This window comes from Zonotrichia albicollis, chromosome 8 (genome assembly GCF_047830755.1).
Source record: "Zonotrichia albicollis isolate bZonAlb1 chromosome 8, bZonAlb1.hap1, whole genome shotgun sequence".
Taxonomy (NCBI): Eukaryota; Metazoa; Chordata; class Aves; order Passeriformes; family Passerellidae; genus Zonotrichia; species Zonotrichia albicollis.
In genome coordinates, this window is record NC_133826.1 from 19,540,793 (window position 1) to 19,559,657 (window position 18,865).

The window sequence follows — 18,865 nt, forward strand, 5'->3', positions numbered from 1 at the left end:
TCCATAAAAAATAATTGTAATAAAGCTGTGCTTTGGAGCAAAATGTCATGTTTCTCCCTCACTCTATGGTTTCCATTCCAGTGATTTTATCTTTTATAAAACAACCCATAATTTATAACCAGTGTGTCTAAAAAGTGAATAATACCTACAATATTTAATATTCAGAAAACATAAAAACTATGAATACCTGACATTTTAAGGCATAAGAAAACTCTTTTTCACTATTCAGCTAGGCAGTGGAACTGGTTGCCCAGCAGGCCGTACCATCTGCATCTGTGGAGGTTTCCTAGACCAGATTGAATAAAACTTTGAGTAACTTTGAAGTCTGACTTCACAGCTGACCCTGGTAGCAGTTTGGGCTGGAGACCTCCTGAGGTCTCCTCCAGCCTGGATTATCCTGGAGCAGTGTGAATGGTGGTGATCTGCACAACTGCCTTGTCCCTTCTGCTGTGAGCAGGACTTGGGGCCAGCCACCTATCTTATTCCTCAGCATATCTGAGAGTGTAGGTGCTGAATTTCACATCACTATGGATTTTTTGACCAGTATGATGTATATTATGCAGTTTTATATGTATATATATATTTATATATTGCTATGTAGATCAGTTTGATAATAATTTTAATTACAGGAATGGTACTGTGCAAGTTGAAAGTGTGCATATTTTTGGAACAGCTCTGCTTTTTTTTCAGAAGCTAGCTGTAGTCTTTGTATGAATGGTGTCAAACTCTCTCATAATTAACTATTTTAAAAAGTTGCTTCTCTGTGCTGGCCCCTGACCATTGTTTTACAGGAACTTCAGCTTACACATTAATACAAATTTTTTTGTCCCAAGACAGAGGACAGCATTTTAAATCAGAGTAGTACTGAGGGTGGACAATGAGGTACATAAATTATGAAATTCTTTCTCGCATCTGCACTGCTTGAGGGTTCATTTAAATCTAATGATATTTTGAATGTAACCTAGCTTCAGCTGTTAAGCAGTGGACTCAATCCCAAAGTTTGAATGAATTTGCTGAGATAGTCTCCTTTTTAGTTTTAAACTCAGAGGTGAGAAAACCCATGAGAAACTACCAGTTCTTTTACAGAACATGAATAGTCATTATTTGACTTGGGCATGAGGAGTTTGATAGCATACTTCTTGGAAAGCAGCACAGCTTTTCTTTCAGAGAGAGTAGTACAAATCCCTTGTCAAATTCAGCAGATGGCAGCATGCATGTTAACTGGCTGGGTATGTGCTCAAATCTTTTAGCTGCCATGCCATATTGATGAGCAAAGTAATTAATTTGTGAGTGTCTTTAAGGTCAATCACAGTGGAAGTTTTCAGTGTGTTAATATAAAATATCATATTTACCCTGAGGGTGCACTGTCACAGCAGGTAGAAATTAATTGTGGAAATAGATCATTTTCTTCCTAGAATACAACCATGTTGAAAAAAAGAAAATGTATAAAACCAGTAGAGTACAATTCAGAAGCCCAGTGCTTCAAACCTTAAAACACAAATGTGACATTTCCACAAATGCATTTCTGGGTGGCACCAGGATTGGAGCCTGGGATTAGGCCTTGAAAGGTCATGCAAAAAGGAAGGAAAAAAAAAAGAAAAAAGGGCATGACCAAACAAATGTTTCTCTGTGATTATTTAATGGAAATACTCATGTCATTTGTATTTGACTGGTTCTGTTTTATAATAGCAGATCAGGTGTGGAGTAAATGACATTTTATCAAACTCTGAAAATAAATAATGGAGGCATATGATAATTATGTAAAACAAATTGCTATATTAGGTAAAAAATACCCTTGGTTTTTCCAATCTACATAGTGTTTTTCATTGTAATCTTGTCAGATTTGCAGAAACAGGAATAATGGGATACTTAAGACAAAAATCTAAAATGCTGTCTGAATTTTTCAGCAATGCTGAATTTTGCCCAAGGCTCTCAAGGTGAACTTTTCTGTGTAAAAAATGCTATAGACTTTGACTATTGGTGAATGTTTTAAATATTCCTTTCTAGCTGTTAAGAAACATTTCTTCTGTTTGTGTGTTTGTCTAAAGCGAAGTTAGGCCTGCTGATGGTATTAGTGTAGATATGATGAGAAATCAGTATCTCACTATCTTCCATTTACTTAAGAAAGGTTAGTGAAATATTGGAGTCATCTAACATGAAAAGATCATTGTATTGTGACCCAAAAAAATCAATCACACAGACTACCATTAATTTATGAGTGCTAATTGCTGGTTTGTACCAAGTCCTGCTTATCTCACAAGAAACCTTACAACTAAAATTTGTTCAGAAAACTGTGAAAATTTCCCAGTGAGTAGATATTTTTTATCTACTAAGTTACAGATAATTGCCAATAAAGGAACATGCTCTTTTTACTCACTGATTTAATGAAAAAATCATTCATTACAATTTAAGTTCTCTCTGAAGCAGTGTAAGCTCCTGATCTGAAGAGATTGATATGCACAGTTATAATCACAGATAAAGTTGGTAGGAACATCAGTCAGTGAAGTTAATAAGAATATTGCCTGTCTGTATTTCCATCACTGTGAAGTGGTTGCATTTATTACAATTCAGATGAAATGTGTTTTATATGGAGATACAGGGATGTGCATAACCTTCAGAGGGGTTTCCAGTCAAACCATAAAGAAACCACATTGTGTTTCCATCCTGTGTTTCATGTTGTGGAGGCTCCCCTGCTACACCCATCCTTAAAAAAATTAATTCCTGTAATATAGGACATAATGGGTTCATTTCCCAACTAATTGTTTTTTGCAGTTAATATGGAATGTGAGTCAGGAGGATCTTCAGTAAAAGTCAAGAACAAACTGTTATAATATATTTAACAGGATTTAGGGAGCACAATGCATAAAACAGTGTTCCTGTCTTTGTTCAAGTGTATTAATTTCTCAACTGATTAAAGAGAGCTGGAGAAAGAGAAAAGCTTTATTCACATAATAACATCTATGTTTCTTTGGTTTGCATATAAAGGCCAATATTTGCTTTCTCATCTTTGATCTTGTTACAAAATAAATGTTCATATAAAACCGCAGCTCAGAATATTAATGTACCATTGAAAGAATGAGATGAAGAAAGAAGAATAATTACCTCTAGTCTAGGAAGTCTTTAAAGTTTTTTTACAGACAGGCTGTGAACATTAGTTTTGATAATTCATTCAGCCATAAAGCCAACAGTTTGGACCTCTGTATAAGCTTTCAGTTTGATTCCTTTATAACTGTCACTCTGCTGTGCTGAGATGCCTGCAATCGAGTTAGAAGTTGTTGGCACTGTCTAGGCCCCTACTGGATAGTTTACATGTGCATCCATTGCAGTGGAAGTTCTGTTTGCTTTGTAGAAATGGTCAAAACTGTCCAAATTACTGTAGTCAGTTTTTGTGTGTAGACTTTCATACTTTAATGCAGTTAAGCATAGTGTGAAAAAAGAAGGAAAATTTCTGAGTGGGCAGATCTGCAAGGTGAACCAGGAAGAGAATGATAACAGCTTATAAATTTTTAATGACTTCTAAATTCTCTGTGTGAAGTAGCTATTTGGAAAGTTACCGAAGCCCTTACTACCTTAATAAAATATTTTCTGTGGGCATCTGTCAGTTTAATTAAATAACTGGATACCAGAAATCACAGAGAAGGCACACAGTGGCTCCAGACAAACTTCTTACAGAGACTGAGACCTCTTAATCAAATCCCTGCATCATTTAGTTGAGAGGATGCTTTTTCCTTCTTGCCAAGATGTTGGATTTCTGTGCTAAGGTATGAGGCTTAAGTTCAAAAGAACATTAAATACTTGAAAATAATTGTCTGGAAGAAGAAAAATAATGTGATGGTTTTTGGAGGACTGTTTGAGCAGTAACAGACTGGCAAAGTGTGAACTGTGTTAGAGAGTTTTTGGGTTTTTTGATCCTGTTTGCTGCAGGAGAAAAAAGCAAACACTTTGCTCTATCCTTCATCTTCCCCTTATTTTTTTGAAATGAAATGTTGGCTAATCTAATCCAAATTTAAGAGAGGGATAGATGTGACAGGGAAATTATTTTAATATAAGAATTTGGGGGAAAAGTATTAGTGGTGGTACAGAGGAGAGACCTATATGAGCACTGGTGCAGAGAGATCTTACATTTTACTGTTCTGTTTGCTAGCAAGGTGATCAGCATATCCTTACTTCTGAACCAGTCATGGGCCAAAGGGATCTCTTATGCATTTGATATTGAGAAGTCCTTGAACAAGGCCAAGCACATTTTGAATGAGAAGTATTCCTAATCTTTTATTATGAATCTTTGGTTGGAGTCGATGATATAGGTTTGGCAATTTCTTGTTAAATAATCCAGTTTCTCTGTACAAATTCTTAGAAAAAATATCTGGATTGTATCAGTTTTCAGATTGATCAATACCTGTCTGTAAACTATATGGGTCTGTGACAAAATATATTAGAATAGTACTAAAAGGTATTATCTTACAGACCTGTATGTGCCACTTGTATTCAAACATTTTTGAGTTGTGTTAGATAGAGGAGTACAATTACCTTTGAAAGAGCAGGCTCTCTCAGCTGCCATGAGGCTATTGTTACTGACTTTGTCATACTTTTTAGATTCTGTAGGAATGTAATTAGCTATGTTCTAAAATGTAGTTTCCCAGTTAGTTGCCTTCATCTAAATGAAATTAAAGGCATTCTGCTTATTTTAATTGTTCAAAGACACAGAACTAGAGGATCTTGATTTTATTATTTATTTTAAATTGAGAAAATGTGTTGCCTAACTAGATTTAGCATAATAATTCCATTAATTATATTGATATTGATAATCTAAGAATTAAAAACTAACTTTTTCAATCAAAGCTCTGTAGAAATCTTGCTAAAAGATTTTTAATAGTCTCACTTTTTCCTATGTATTAAATGATGGCTTTTAGAAACATGCTAAGGATTTTAATGCAACTTTGGTTTCCCATTCTGTGAGACTGACTGAAACAAGATCAAAGCAGGATCAAAGGCATTCATAAAAAACAAAACCAGATACAAACAGTAGGTGCTTTCTCAAGAAGCTTTGCATAACACAACAAAGATTTGTAAAGATGGCACAGCTTTCCAGGCTAGTAGAGGAAGATACTAGAAGTACTTGCATAAAATTCTACTATTTGTATTTCAGAAATTCAGCTGTAGTCTTTAGGTGGGTTGGTTGAAAAGTTGCATATGAAACTGTTAACATCAATTTATTATTATATGTATAGATCTTGTGTACACAGAGGGAAGACTAACTGAAATAGTGTTCCTGGATTTTGTAAACAGTTTTCATTATTTGTGAGGAAAAATAGTGGATTTTGGTAACTGAGAGGGTACAAAAGTAGAAGGAAATATTTTTGATTAGTCTTGATATTTTCTGGCCTCATCAGTTACAGATTTTTGACAAAAGCTTGGAGTCATATCCTAGACAATGTTTACACAGTGCAGATATGTTTTATGTGCACAGCAGTAGAAGGGAAATGAAGGTAACAAAGGGGACAGGCTGTGAACAGAGGTAAAAAAGAGGGAAAGAACTGAAACAAAAAATATTGAGTAGCAAAGCAAAACAGAAACTGAAACAAATCCAAAAAAATTATCTAATTTTTTTAAAACTTCTGACTATCTACTTAAGCTAAAAAGCCCCAACCATAAGCATGTGTAAAAATGTGTTTTACTGAATTTGTCTGATTTTGAGTTATGTTATAAAGTTTGAGTTTCAACGAATTAAAACTGAAAATGCAAAAAAAAAATCCCATGTAATCATATTTGCAATGTTTATAATCAACTCTCAATCAGCACCGACTTGTGATACAACCCTGTGTCATAGATGTACTTCTTTTTATAGATATGGCATTCCATACTTACAGAGGGTGAGCTAAATTGAAATTGAGGAACCTTTTGAAATTTACTCATCATTAATTTGCAATATGCCATTCCCAAGAGTCTTGGTTTGCTTGGATGCTGACCTTTAAGTCACTGTCAGTCAGTGTAAATGACATATATAACATGCATACATGGCTAAGAAAGCTGTTTCTGTTGTGTAACACAGAGCTTTAGAAATGTTTAATGTCACTTAACTTCCAGGCAGAAGAAAGCAACCCCTTAGGATATGGTTGTTACAGTGTTGGTTTTTTTTTCCTTGCATAAGGTACAGTGATCTTAAAATGTAGTTTAATTGCTGAGATGATGAAGTATCCCTTATACTGGAAAATATTTCTGTTGATGTTTTTGTTGTCCCTTTTATATCTCAACATCTGAGTTACAGTCAGAATTGAAGGAAGACTGTCTTCTCTTCTTAAAAGCTGTTTGAGAAGAGCTCTTGGAGAATGCACAACTGCTGCCTTGCTATCACAAAGTAGCATCAGGAAGTATGTGTGAGCTAAACCTCAGTTAGGTGTAGCAAACAATGAGTACAGCTAGTTGGAAATTACCCATGTCTACTTGGACAATGCAAAGTTTACTCAATTCTTACTTTTTCCTGTGATGCAAAACTCAGTGATTTTATCTGTTTTTAGTTGTGTTTATAAAAACTAGTGCAGTTTTGTCTTCTGATTTCACTACTAGGCTCAGACCAGGAGCTATCAAGCAAATACTGGAAACGTTGAGACTAAGTTTAACTGTTGTTGCCAATTAAAAACAGTGGAATGCGCAGATCCTGGGTATCATTTTGTTTCTTCTATAAGTTTCAGAGGCATAATTGTTGGAAGAATGTTGATTTCCTATGAGCCCTGTGATAAGCTACCCACATTGTGCCCAGTCACAATTTACATGTGTGTGAGGTCAATTTAGTTGATGTAGCAGATGTGCTCTCTGGAGTATTTTGCTGATTTTATATGTTGGTATTGGTATGGTACTCCTTCATATTACAGTGGTCTAGATCATTGCAAATCAAAATAGAGATTAGATGAAAGCTCCTTGTTTGTATTTGCTCTAAGTGTGGCATATGGTCTTGTACAGACTAGGAGTTAATTCCGTGCCAGATTAAATACTTGAAATGTCAACAGCACATGAAAACTAAGCAAAAAGAAAAATCACAAGAAAAAATGGAAAGCGCAAAAGGTATCCATAAGTGTAAGCATATAGCATTAGTGTTTTTGTGTTCACAAACATGTCCAGATCCATACAATTTTTCCCTCTCTTGTAGAAATTTAATAGCCCCAGGGCATTAGCTCATGAATCACTTGCAGCTCTGAAGAGGTTCATATTTCTTACCTGTTCCAACTGCTTTGTGTATGAATCACTAAAGGAATGGGCTAGTATGGGATCTGCTGAGGCCTATGAATTAAAATGGGTCAGGAGAAGTGGTGTCAGAATTTCATGTTGTTTGATTGTAATAGACCCAAGTGTAGACCCTGTCTATCCTTGCCCTGTGCATTCTTGTTGGAGGAAGCCAGGGATCCTTTGGAAGATGACTCCTCTTGCTTGGGAACCAGTCTGAGGGACTCCCATGGTTTCAATCATTTTGCATGTGCCTGCATGAAGAGGGCTGTAAATGCCATTGATGTAAGGAGGAGACAAAGGAAAGTTTTCTCTGAGTGGACATGATTTGGTAGTGTGGGACATCAGAATAACACTGCTGAGTGCAGTAAGTTTCTGCACACAAGATGGAGTGTGTACAAATCCTGAGCACTTTTTATCTTGAACTCTGTCCCGCACTAAGATTACAGCTTCCGCCTTTCCTTCTTTGGATTGAGTATGTGTCTGAGTTTTTTGTCAGCTTCAAGTCTCTCTGGGATGTTAGTCTCTCTTTTCCCCTCAGGTTGGTGCGGGTTGGAAACTTCACACCAAGCAAAGCCCCTGTGCGTGCGTTGTTTATTGAGAAGATGGTTCCGAATGCTGTGATAGTTCATCAGGCAATGGATTGCTGGCACAGTTTGGTCAGAAGGGAGCTGGAACCATAATAAGCCACTAGAGCACAGTGGCATTAAAGGAGATGCTGAGGAGAGTTAGAACACTGAGGGAGGAACTGTGTAAAAAGCTTCAAGAGAAGGCTTTGTAGTCTCAATAGCAGTAGAGGGACTGATGACAATTCTCTTGTCAAGAGAAACAGTCACGTAATATACTGTGATCTGTGCTGTTTCAGGCAATGCTGAACTAGTGCTTTTGCTTAGATAAACCATCTCTCTTGCATGATGCCTTTCTTTTCTAATTTCTGGTTAACAACTCCAGATACCTTTCCTATAGTGTTCATTGAAGACTGAAATTGTTCAGCTGTGAAAATCATAATGGAATTCATTTTGATAATTGAAGTTTGGAGGAATAAATCCGAAGCTCCGTCAAACATTTCAGACTCAGAAGTACCACAGCCAAGATATATACCAAGAGGTGATAGAAACTGTGGCTTCATAATTTAACAACAGCACAGTTTTATCATGATTGTTCCTTATATGTAGATGTGAATGTATATGAAAACAGGAGTTGAGGAGTACTTGGGAAGTTATTTCCCTTCATTGCAAGCAATTATTTAGGACCCTAAGTGGATGTGGTAGTGTGTAAATTAATCCACAGACCTTCAGTTCTGAAGACACATGGTTCGGTTCATCAGTAAAATGTTTTGGATAAACTAGAACTTTATCCACATTCAGTCACTGATCTGACATCCAGGATTTGGCATTGTGTATGACAATATCCTGTCAACCTTCTGATGCTCCACTGTGCTTATTGCTTTTCAAGACTAGGCGAAAAATTATCATTTAAGTTGTAATTAGTCTTTCTGATTCCTAATGGATCATACATTTTCGCCTTTCTCCTAAGTATGTGCAGTACATGAAATCTCAGTCTTACAGCTAAGAAAAGGTGACAGTGGTGATTAAAAAACTGAAAGCATTGACATGTGTGAGAAATCTAGTGAGAAATGTTTTGTTACATTGAAAAAAATTCTGAAACCCAATTAAAAGTTAAAGCAGAAAAACACTAAAATGGGATGTAAACATGTTTCCTGTCTGAAAACAGCAAAGTGGCTGTCAGCTGAAAAAAAATCAATATATTTGCTCAATAATTTCATTATCAATCGTTTAATTTCATTTGTATGTGCAAAATTTCATAGAAAATTCTTACAAATTGACTCAGAATCAAGATTTCATTGAAAATGCTTATGTAGAATTCTCATCAGTTTGATAGTAACCCTTCAGAGGTACAAGCAGACTAAGAATCCTGGTCAGTGTCTAATTACTGCACACTCAAAATGATTGTGAGGGTTTGGGGAGAGTGGAAAAGAAAACAATTTATTGTTGTGTGAAAGCAATAACCTGAAAATGAAATATGCCTGGTTTTGTGTTTATTGATGGCTCATCTGAACAGCTCCATAACCACAAAGGAAATGGCTTTCTTTTAAGGCACTATAGAGGGAGTACTGTCTGAAGAGGGCTTATTGCTTCCTATCCTTCATGAAAAGATGTGGCTTTTAATGAAATATGCATAAAAGTCATTTTAGATATGTGACCTACATAATCACACACAGCCTGAGAGGCCAGAGTAGAAAATTTTTCTATTCAGAATAATTAAACTCCCCCTTTGTATTATTTCTCATTAATTCAATATTCTTCTAAAAAATAAAGCTCCCACAACAGTTTTGGTAATCAGCTTTTCAGATTTATGAGCTATTTTTATGCTGCTATTGTTCTATGAGACAAGGCTCCTTGATCAATTGCCAGGTAACTGTTTCAGTCTTTTCCCAACATCGTGCAAATCCAGCACATTAAATTATTTTTAATTGAGTAACTTCATTAATCAAAAAATCCCCTTTGTCATGATTCTGTAACCATAAACAGTATCTTATACAAGCAATTATCTAAATAAAGTCACGTTTCTTCCTTCATCCCCATATCTCTGTTGTGCAGAAAAAAAAAATTCCCAACCAAAGAAGGAACATACTGGAAAAATTAAAGCAGCTTATTGTTGTTGAAATTATTCCCCAAAGTACAAGACCAGTTTTAATCAGAAGTCCAGATATAACACAGCTTTTAGAAAAATTTTGAGATATACTTTCAGTATACTTTTATGTATAAAAATCAGTTGTTCTGCTTGTCTGCAAGGAAATGTTCTATTTCAGGCCTTCATAAGTGCACATACAATGAGAATGTAAAAATTAAGACTAAGCGGAAGTGATTCAGGTAGTGTATTTTCAGATTGAAATACGGAAAAGATTACAGGGACAGATTGCTTTAAAGCAGTGTGTTTTATATTAACCATAATGATAGAATAATTGAAATTAATGTTCATGCATTCTTTGCTGCATAGTTACAGAGTACCAGCTGCCTCCTTTTCAGCTGAAGAGTGGCTTTTTGCATTCAAGTGCTCTTCTTGAAACACTTTATTATTCCAGCAACATTTTATTATTTTATTATTCCAGTCACAACAATGCCCTCCTAAAAAACACCCAAAAGGAAATGAAAGGTGTGTCTGAAAGGATCAAGAGGAACTGAGGGGGAAGATGGTATAGGCTTTTCTACAGCATCTTCTTTGTTCTCACAATGACTCAGAAATGCTTGACATTCATGACAGAAGAAATCTTTGTTCTCTGTAGTGAAAACATTATATTTTGATTTCTTGTAAGAATCCTTCACGTAACAGTGTTCTTATTTTTACCAAGGGTGAGAAAAAGATATTTACATCATCCAGCATACATATTCAAAGTATATTCCCTTGATCAAAACTTAGGCCTCCGATATATTGCAATAGATTAAATAGTATAGCTATAGAAGATATCTGAGCTGCCATTACTGTTGATTTTTAGCTCTACATGTCACTGAGGGTCAATCATTATTAATTCTGTTAATTTTTCACCTAACAGCAGCTCACATAGTAGACCTCATAGCACTGCTTTCTGTTCATGACCCATGCTTAAGGCAATGAAGACAGAAAGGGTTTCTACCCAGGCTTCAAGCAGACCACTTGTAAAATAGCTGATAGGTCAAATAAATATCTCGCTTGATGGAAAGAAAAACCTGTACAGGACTTCAGTGAATTTGGTGTAACATCACTTTTAGAAATCCAGACATCTGCGTGGATGATTTAGAGCCTCTATAGTGAGTAATCAGAAGTTGACGTGTATTAAAGGCAATTAAAAGTATTTTGGAAATCAGCATAAGGAATGACAATCTGTGCTGATGTGATTGTTTTTGTGATTGTCCTTTGTGGGAGCCTGTTTAGAAAATATTATTGGATAGAAAATATACATGAATTTTGGAGGCTGGACTGCTAAACCTTAAGTGTGTAAAATTAGGCAGTGCAATTATCCTCCCATCCATTGACCATACACAATTACATGCTGAGATATCATATGAACTCATGTCTATTTTTGCTGGTAGTGTTAGATATACTTTTACTTTTCATTGGTGAATTTTCTTAAGAAAATGCATCTGGTTTACAATCCAAGTAATTCCTGATTAGAGGTTTGAGCTCCAGTAAAATATTCAGTTGTTTTGAATTGATCTTCCTAAGGAAATTCAGTTCCCAATAAATGGTTGCTAAATGAACACAGTAAGGTTTTTTATTAATGAAGTGTGTTGTTTTGTGTAGGTTTTTTTACCATTTTGTATTCAATTTTTTAGTTTAAGAGTTATTCATAATTTCTGTCTTTCAGCATTGAAGCTTTTACCCTGAAGAGCCATACTGCATGGTCTCTAGCTAAGCTCTCTGCCTAATGTCTGCAAGTGCATATTATGATGTTGCAAGTACTTTTTTTGTTTGTTGATTAGAATGACTACTGTTAGACCTAAGAAGTCACCTGAAGGCTACTGAGGAGCAAATAGCAGCCTGCACATTGATTGAAGTAGATATGAGCAAGTGCCACAACCCATGTACTCTGCAGATATTAAATCTGAGTGCAGTAGAGTCCTTTAGCTTGGTTGCCGTGGGGTAATTCAAGTTGAAACCCACCCATCATGACAGCTGCTGATCTGACTCAAATTAAAACTAGCTATTAATACTGTGCTACTGGTACTACTGCTGCTACTAATGTTACTGTAAACTATTCCTCCTGCTATTGACTGCTGCTCCTGCAGTCATTTCTAAAATTGCACCTGCTAACAGAACTTACCCTGCTTCCATTTACGCCTGTCGTTGGTGTTCTTTGGCATTTCTGATGCAATGTGTGGTAGAGCCTTTAAGACTTCTTTAATGCTTTGCTAATTTAGTCTTTAATGGAAAAAGTGGATGCCATATCAATATATGTATGCCTGTAGAGCTTTTATGCCTTCTCAGTTCTGCCTTTGTGCAGGCTTGTACCACTTTCTTCATAAACTGTGTTTGCATGGAGTTGTGTGTAGAGGTTGATGATGGAAGAAAATTTCTCCTTTTGAAATTGCCTTAATATCTTTATGTGATAAATGTGTAATCGGTTGTTCTTTTTTTTCCAGTTTGTTTTGTTTAAGGTGACTTGTAGTAGAAAAAATACCTAGTCCTTTTTTCTCTATATTTTTTATATTTTTCTATATTTTTTCTATATTTTCTATATTTTTTCTATATTTTATTATTTCTCTATATTTTCTCTATATTTTTTCTCTACAGGCAGTTAGCTGATGCAAAACAAGTTCTGTCTTTCTAACTGGGTATCTAACCCCACTCATTCATAACAGTTAAAGGCATGAAAAAGAGCAAGGGATTTGGTTCATTGCCTGTTATGTATGACCCATTCAGAAAAGTAAATTGAATGAGATTTTTATTCCTACAGTTTAATAGATTAAAAAGAGAGTCCCAGTCCTCCAGAAATATGGTGTCATCTATGGTAGTGTGCCTGATTTTCTCTTCCAGAAAAGTTTTGTGTTGTTATTCAGTGGTCTGAGTCATCATTTCTGTATCCTTGAATTCAGGCTATTCCTATTTATATTGCAGTGTGTGAATCCTGTCAATCATCCCTGCATTTCTCAGTTCATGCCCCTGCTGTATCTCCCTGCCTTATGCTTTTTGTCCAGCTATTTCCCAGTTTCTCTCTCTGGCAGTTTCCAGTCACAGTGCCTGTGCTGTCCATGCTTCAGTGTTTTCCTTCTCATTTGACCTCTGATATACCAGACTTCTAGTGTAGAATACACAGTTGTGTCTGAACTGGAAAAAATCATTAGATAAATACTAAGAAAAGAACAAAAAATGTTCTTTTATTAAATCCTCCCTGTCCTGGGGTTTTGATGTTTTAGTTCTATGTTTCTTATGATTTCATTGTGAACCTAATTTTATGCTGGTCATTAGTTTGCATATGCAACATCTGTATTTATACTTACCATTATATATATATATATATATATCTACATTGTATCTTAGTTTATGTATGCCTCTATAATTTAAATCTCTATTACTGATCATCATAACTGGGAAAACTTTCTGAGGAGAAAATTGTTTCAAACTCCTGCTTTTCTCCCACCATAATTTACAGTTACTAAAATAATTTTTGGATTTTGAAAGGAAGTAATCAAATTGTTGGTGTAACATGGGTAAAAAACCAGAAGATGGATGGGATAAAACCACACACCACTATTTTTAGTGTATTCAGTCATTTCTTTGTACTTGAAAGGAAGCCAGGACTAGAAATAAGGTTTTTCAAAGGGAGTGCCAATTCCAGTGCTCACTATTGTATACCTAGGCATAGTTTGAGGACCAATTTGTAAAACTCAAGGGACACCCAACACTGTAGTAAATAAACTAGCTGCTTATCAGGTAGATCTCCAATACTGTAGTAAAGATCAAAGGTTGCAACTGTAGTGTGCTACCTGAAGAAAATGTGGATACTAAATGAGCCTTGTAGATATCTCAAAATGCAGTAAATTAATTAAAAAGCTGGGAGAGGTATTCCTGCTTCACTGTGTGTAGGATGATGAGGGGAAGTTACTGATCTGATGTGGAGAGGAAACCCAAATGCTTTTGACTCTGAAGTTGGCAAATAGCATGCAAATGGAGCTCCTGAGGGATATTAACGAAAGCAGGAACGGGGGACCCTGATTTTGCCTCTCTGGAGAGCTAGAGCCAATACTCTGTGGCTCCTTGTTACAATTTATGCATTTTCTAGAAAATTGGAATGTTGTGGTACTAATACTAATCCAAGCCTTTCAAGTTTTTTGTTTTACTGAAGGACGGTTGGAATTCATAGAAAGATAATATGAATAAGATGAAAGGCTGAGTATTAGTTTGATCGTGTATTTAAAAATCCAGGAATGCTTGCTATTAGTTAGTTTTTAGGATTTTAAATCTTTCTGCTTGATGAAGCAATTTTATTCCTTCCCTTGTGTGCCTTTTTGAAGAACACAGGGTAAGGTTTTATGTACATCAAGCCTATACTTTGTTTTACAATATTGATTCATTGTTAATTGGACTAGAACCAACTCTAAATACAGATATTTCCACATACTCTCCTGTTACCATTTATAAAATGAGGAGAAATTAGGTTATGGGGAAGGACACTTTTGGATTGGCCTTTTCAGGGACAGAAGCCACAGACCATGTTCTCGTATTCATACTTCTCTTTCAGCCACTTCACTTGGTGCACATAAATCTTCCTGCTCCTTGTAGTAGAGGAGCAAGACTTGCCTAGTCCTATGTGGTTTGCAGGTATTGGAAATGTGTTAGTCCGTTTGGCACTGAGCATTATAGTTTATACAGCTGATTTTTATTATCCAGCAGTTCAAGAACTATTTTTTTTTATTCTTTCTAAGGATTTTAAAGAAAGGTTTTCAAGTAATGTATCTGATTTTTTCCTGTCTTTGAGCATTGTTTGTGATACCTCTTTCACCTTGGAAGTCTACCACACCATTTGGAAGCTGATCACAAGGCTCCAAGTGATGTGTCTGCCTGTATTTAAATTCAACAGCTATCAGCTTAAATTATTGTGTTTAAAAGCTTATTTATTATAACATGAAGGCATTCTTTTCCTTTTTTCTCCCTTGTCTCCTGTCTTCTTTCTGCTTTCATTAACAAAGACTGAAAGACTTGGGCAGTCAAAGGGAGATTTGCATTTCCTCTATTTCCACTCTAAATACATTCCATTTGCTTATGAAATTAATTTTAGACAAAAGTTCCCTTCCTATTATGTTTTATAAATTTGTAGTAGTGTAATAGTGGTTTTCTTAATCCATCACAGAAGCTTTATGAAGCTTTAGTATTGTATTTATTTTCATGTATTTATGGATGAAATAATGTTAATTTCAAGCTGCCTCTTCCATTTACAAAACATAATTTCTCACTGTAAGCATTTGTTTCTTTTTCTCTGTGCACAGGCTTCAAAGAGCTTATGCAGTGCAATTTATAGATGAAGTTCACTTTCATGCATTGGAACTGTGGATCTCCTAAATGCAGGTTAAATGCAGCAGGACAAAAGTTGTTTCAACACCAAAGGGGTTAAAGCCACACTAAAAGATCAGGGAAGCTGATAGAAGACAATTGTTGAGTATTTGAGGGTTTTAGGTTAGGATTCTGTGTCTGCTTTCCCTAGACACTATTAGTTCGTTAGTTTGTTTGAGTTTTGTTTGCTCAGTCTAGGACCATCACTGATGATGACAACATCAGTGAGGAAGAAGAAAAAGTCTCCAGAACAGAGGTTTCTGGAGAGAAGGCTGAGGAAACCACTAGGCTCAGAGTGTGACAATGGCCAGATTATGCCCTCTAGACTCCCCCTTAAATGCCTCTGGAATTCTGAGGACCTTGACTTCTGGCTTCCTGAAGTTCTTCGCTTGACAGTCTGGCAGTAATGCAATTGTCATGCCATGTAATTTAGCCTAAATCAGCTAAAGATGCTTAAGAATCAAAAACTTTATGCCTTAGAAGAAGGTAATTTACAAACTGATCCTGGATCCATGTCTGTCTGTCTGTCTGTCTGTCTGTCTGTCTCTGTGAAATAATTTCTACTGCCTTCACGTTCTAGCATGAGCTATAATGGAGTATTGAAGGTAGCTACCTGGTAAGAATTTTAATTAAAAAATGCTCATGTAACTTCACATTTTGTATAACAAAAGATCACAGCAGCTGAGAATAGAAAACTGTGATTAACATAAATACATAAATACATATGTCGTGATGAATATTTAAAATATCTCTTCAATCTAAATGTAAGGACATTTTGTTGTGTATTTCGTTTCTTCTTTCTTTCTCTGATTTTTACCTAAATGGCTGTATATTAAACAGGCACTATAAAGAAATTAGTAATGCCCAAGTGTTATCTTGGCTCAGCCTAAAAACAGTGCCAAAAGGTAATAAAATGTTAATGTAGGTCAAAATCATCCCATGAGTCAGCATTGACACAGAGTAATTTTGGGCATTCAAGGTCAGCATCAATTTATTCCTATTAATATTGTTTGTAATATTCAGTAAGGCACAGGTTTTGCTCCTTGTATTTGAAGCAAGATTTTTCTTTTGATAATGCATGCAGACAGAGAGCATTCTGAGCTAGAGAATTTTTTCAGTTATATAGGTATTTAACCATTTAAAACCTGAATAAAACCACTTTATAATATAGTGCTCCTTAAATATATAATTTTAAATCATCTTCATAATTATTTTCTCAGAGACAATTTGAGAAATACAAAACAATAAAATGTCTCACAACATAGCAAAGCAGTCCAGGAGTGCATGCATTTATTTGTGTGTTCCTCATAAAATCAGTCACTCTGTATGTGATGATTCCTCATATTGAGCTCACAAAACAATTTTAATACATTGCTGTAAAGGAATTATCTAATTCTAATTTTAAACACAGCTTGAACAAAGTTTATAATTAGTAAAACACAAAAGCCCGTTCTGTTAAATTAATTAAAAGACTTGCATTCTTACCTCTGAACTGTTAATTAAACTGGAATATCAAACATAAATGATTGTGAGGAATTACTTTTAGAGTCAATTTCCTGTCATTTCTTTGTGAAGAAATAACGCAGGCCATTTGGTATTTTTGGATTCTTGTGGTTGAACATTCTGACTGAATATGAACATGCTATTAAATAGCAGATGTCAAAGTAAACAAATTCCAGAATGCTAAGAGAGATGTTTAAAAGTGGTAAAAATATCATAATCCTATTCTATTTTCTATCAAAATACAGAATGTGGAGCACAGGCACATAAAACCACTTGAAAAGACAGCTTGTCATACTTCTGGATGTATTTGGGAAAATAACACATTTCACTGAAATGCCATGGAAGATTAACAAATTAATTATGTATAAGCTGACCTCTTATATCCTTGGGCTCTCACTGCTATCTCATTCTCTCTCAATGCCACTATGATACAAATTTAATTGGAAACACAGTTCCTTGTGCCAGTTTGAATTTGGGTTTTGCTGTCTTGCACAGGGAAGATTACCTCTAAAAGCAGGAAACATGCATTCTCTTCAACAGTTTTTCCTCTACTTCAAATAAGAAACCTAATTCTAAGGAATATGGAATGCAGAAACTGCTGAACTCCATATTGGCTTTAGGATTAAACAGAATTTCTTTGCAGGTTCCTCAAAACCAAAACAACAGTGTTCTGTAAACAGCAATGATTAAGTACATTACCTGCAAGAAACCTTTTAGAGAAGAGCAGATACAACAAATACATATCATCTGCTCTACTAGTCCACTACACCTCCAGTATAAAGCTTTCATGTATGTTTTCCTGTAGTGTTTTAGGGACCGTTTAAAAATGAATTGGATGTTGCAGCAAGAGAAAAGCATCAGTAAGCAAAGCTCTGCATTTTCACCCCTGAAATTCTATCTTGCCTTTGCTTTTAATTGATTTATTTTATTAATTTATTCTCTTTGCTTCTAATGACTTACTATTCATAACACTGTAATTAAAATATTATTTGCACAGAAGCATAAACATTGTCAAGAACAGGCTGCACAAGACACAGCTGAAAAAATAGCAGAAACTTTTTGAAACCATTATGTCCTTGAACTCTTTACTGCTTATGTGTTTTTCCTTCATGCTACTGGAGGTGTCCCGAGGCCATGCTTGTCAGAGCTCTGTGGGGAGCCACAGGCAGCCACACTGAGTAGCTGCAGACAGGAGCACGAAGTGAGCCTGCTCTTTCTCTTTCCTAACACTGTACTGCACTGGGTGAGTGCTGTAGGAAGGAACATGTCTGTTGTATAATGAAGGAATGTACCTATGAATTGAATAGAGATGATTGGAAGTCACAGTGGTGAGGGGCAATAATTGCTGTTTTTTCCAGAGATTTGCAGCATTACTGGTGGTTTACCACACACTGAGTCTGGGGTCTAACTTCTTTCTCCAAGGAAACCCTTCTGTGCTGTCAGTTGCACATACGTTCTCCTTTTCCCTTGTGTTAGATTTTCTGTCAGTTGAGAAATAAAGTTAGCTGGTGTAAGGCAGCAGATACCTTTATCCTGCAGGCTTAACCTGACCTTTAGAGATTAAATTAACACACTTTCATCAGTAATAGCATTTTTTCTCTCTTTAAATTCCTTGGACCTGCCTGGTCCCACAATATTATTGATGCTTTTCTGAAACAATTATGTAAATTGTTATGTAAATTTTTTACTCTATTCTAAGCCATAAGGCAATAGCTGTGGGGAATAACAGCACAGATGCTTGAACATTGTGAATCCAGTGCTTTAGACTCTGCATTTTGGAGGGAGATGTGACGGGAGATAGAGGTGCTGTGGAGCATGCTAGAGAAATGCTGGAGGAAGGAGATGGGGTTGTGTGGTGGGGAAGAGGGGTGGGTGCTGTACAGCACAGCCCCTCTGGGAATGGACCCTGGAGCTTGCATGGTGGCTGCTGCTATGGTGTAGAGTCCTAAAGTAGACGAGACATTCTGCACTTTGTTATAGAGTCTGTTGATGATTATAGTGCCAGCAGAAGATCAAAACTCAGTAAAAAGGTCTCTTACTGACAGGTTGAGTCTGCTGATAAAAAAGTTAGTATTTTCCTACTAAATTCTGGAAA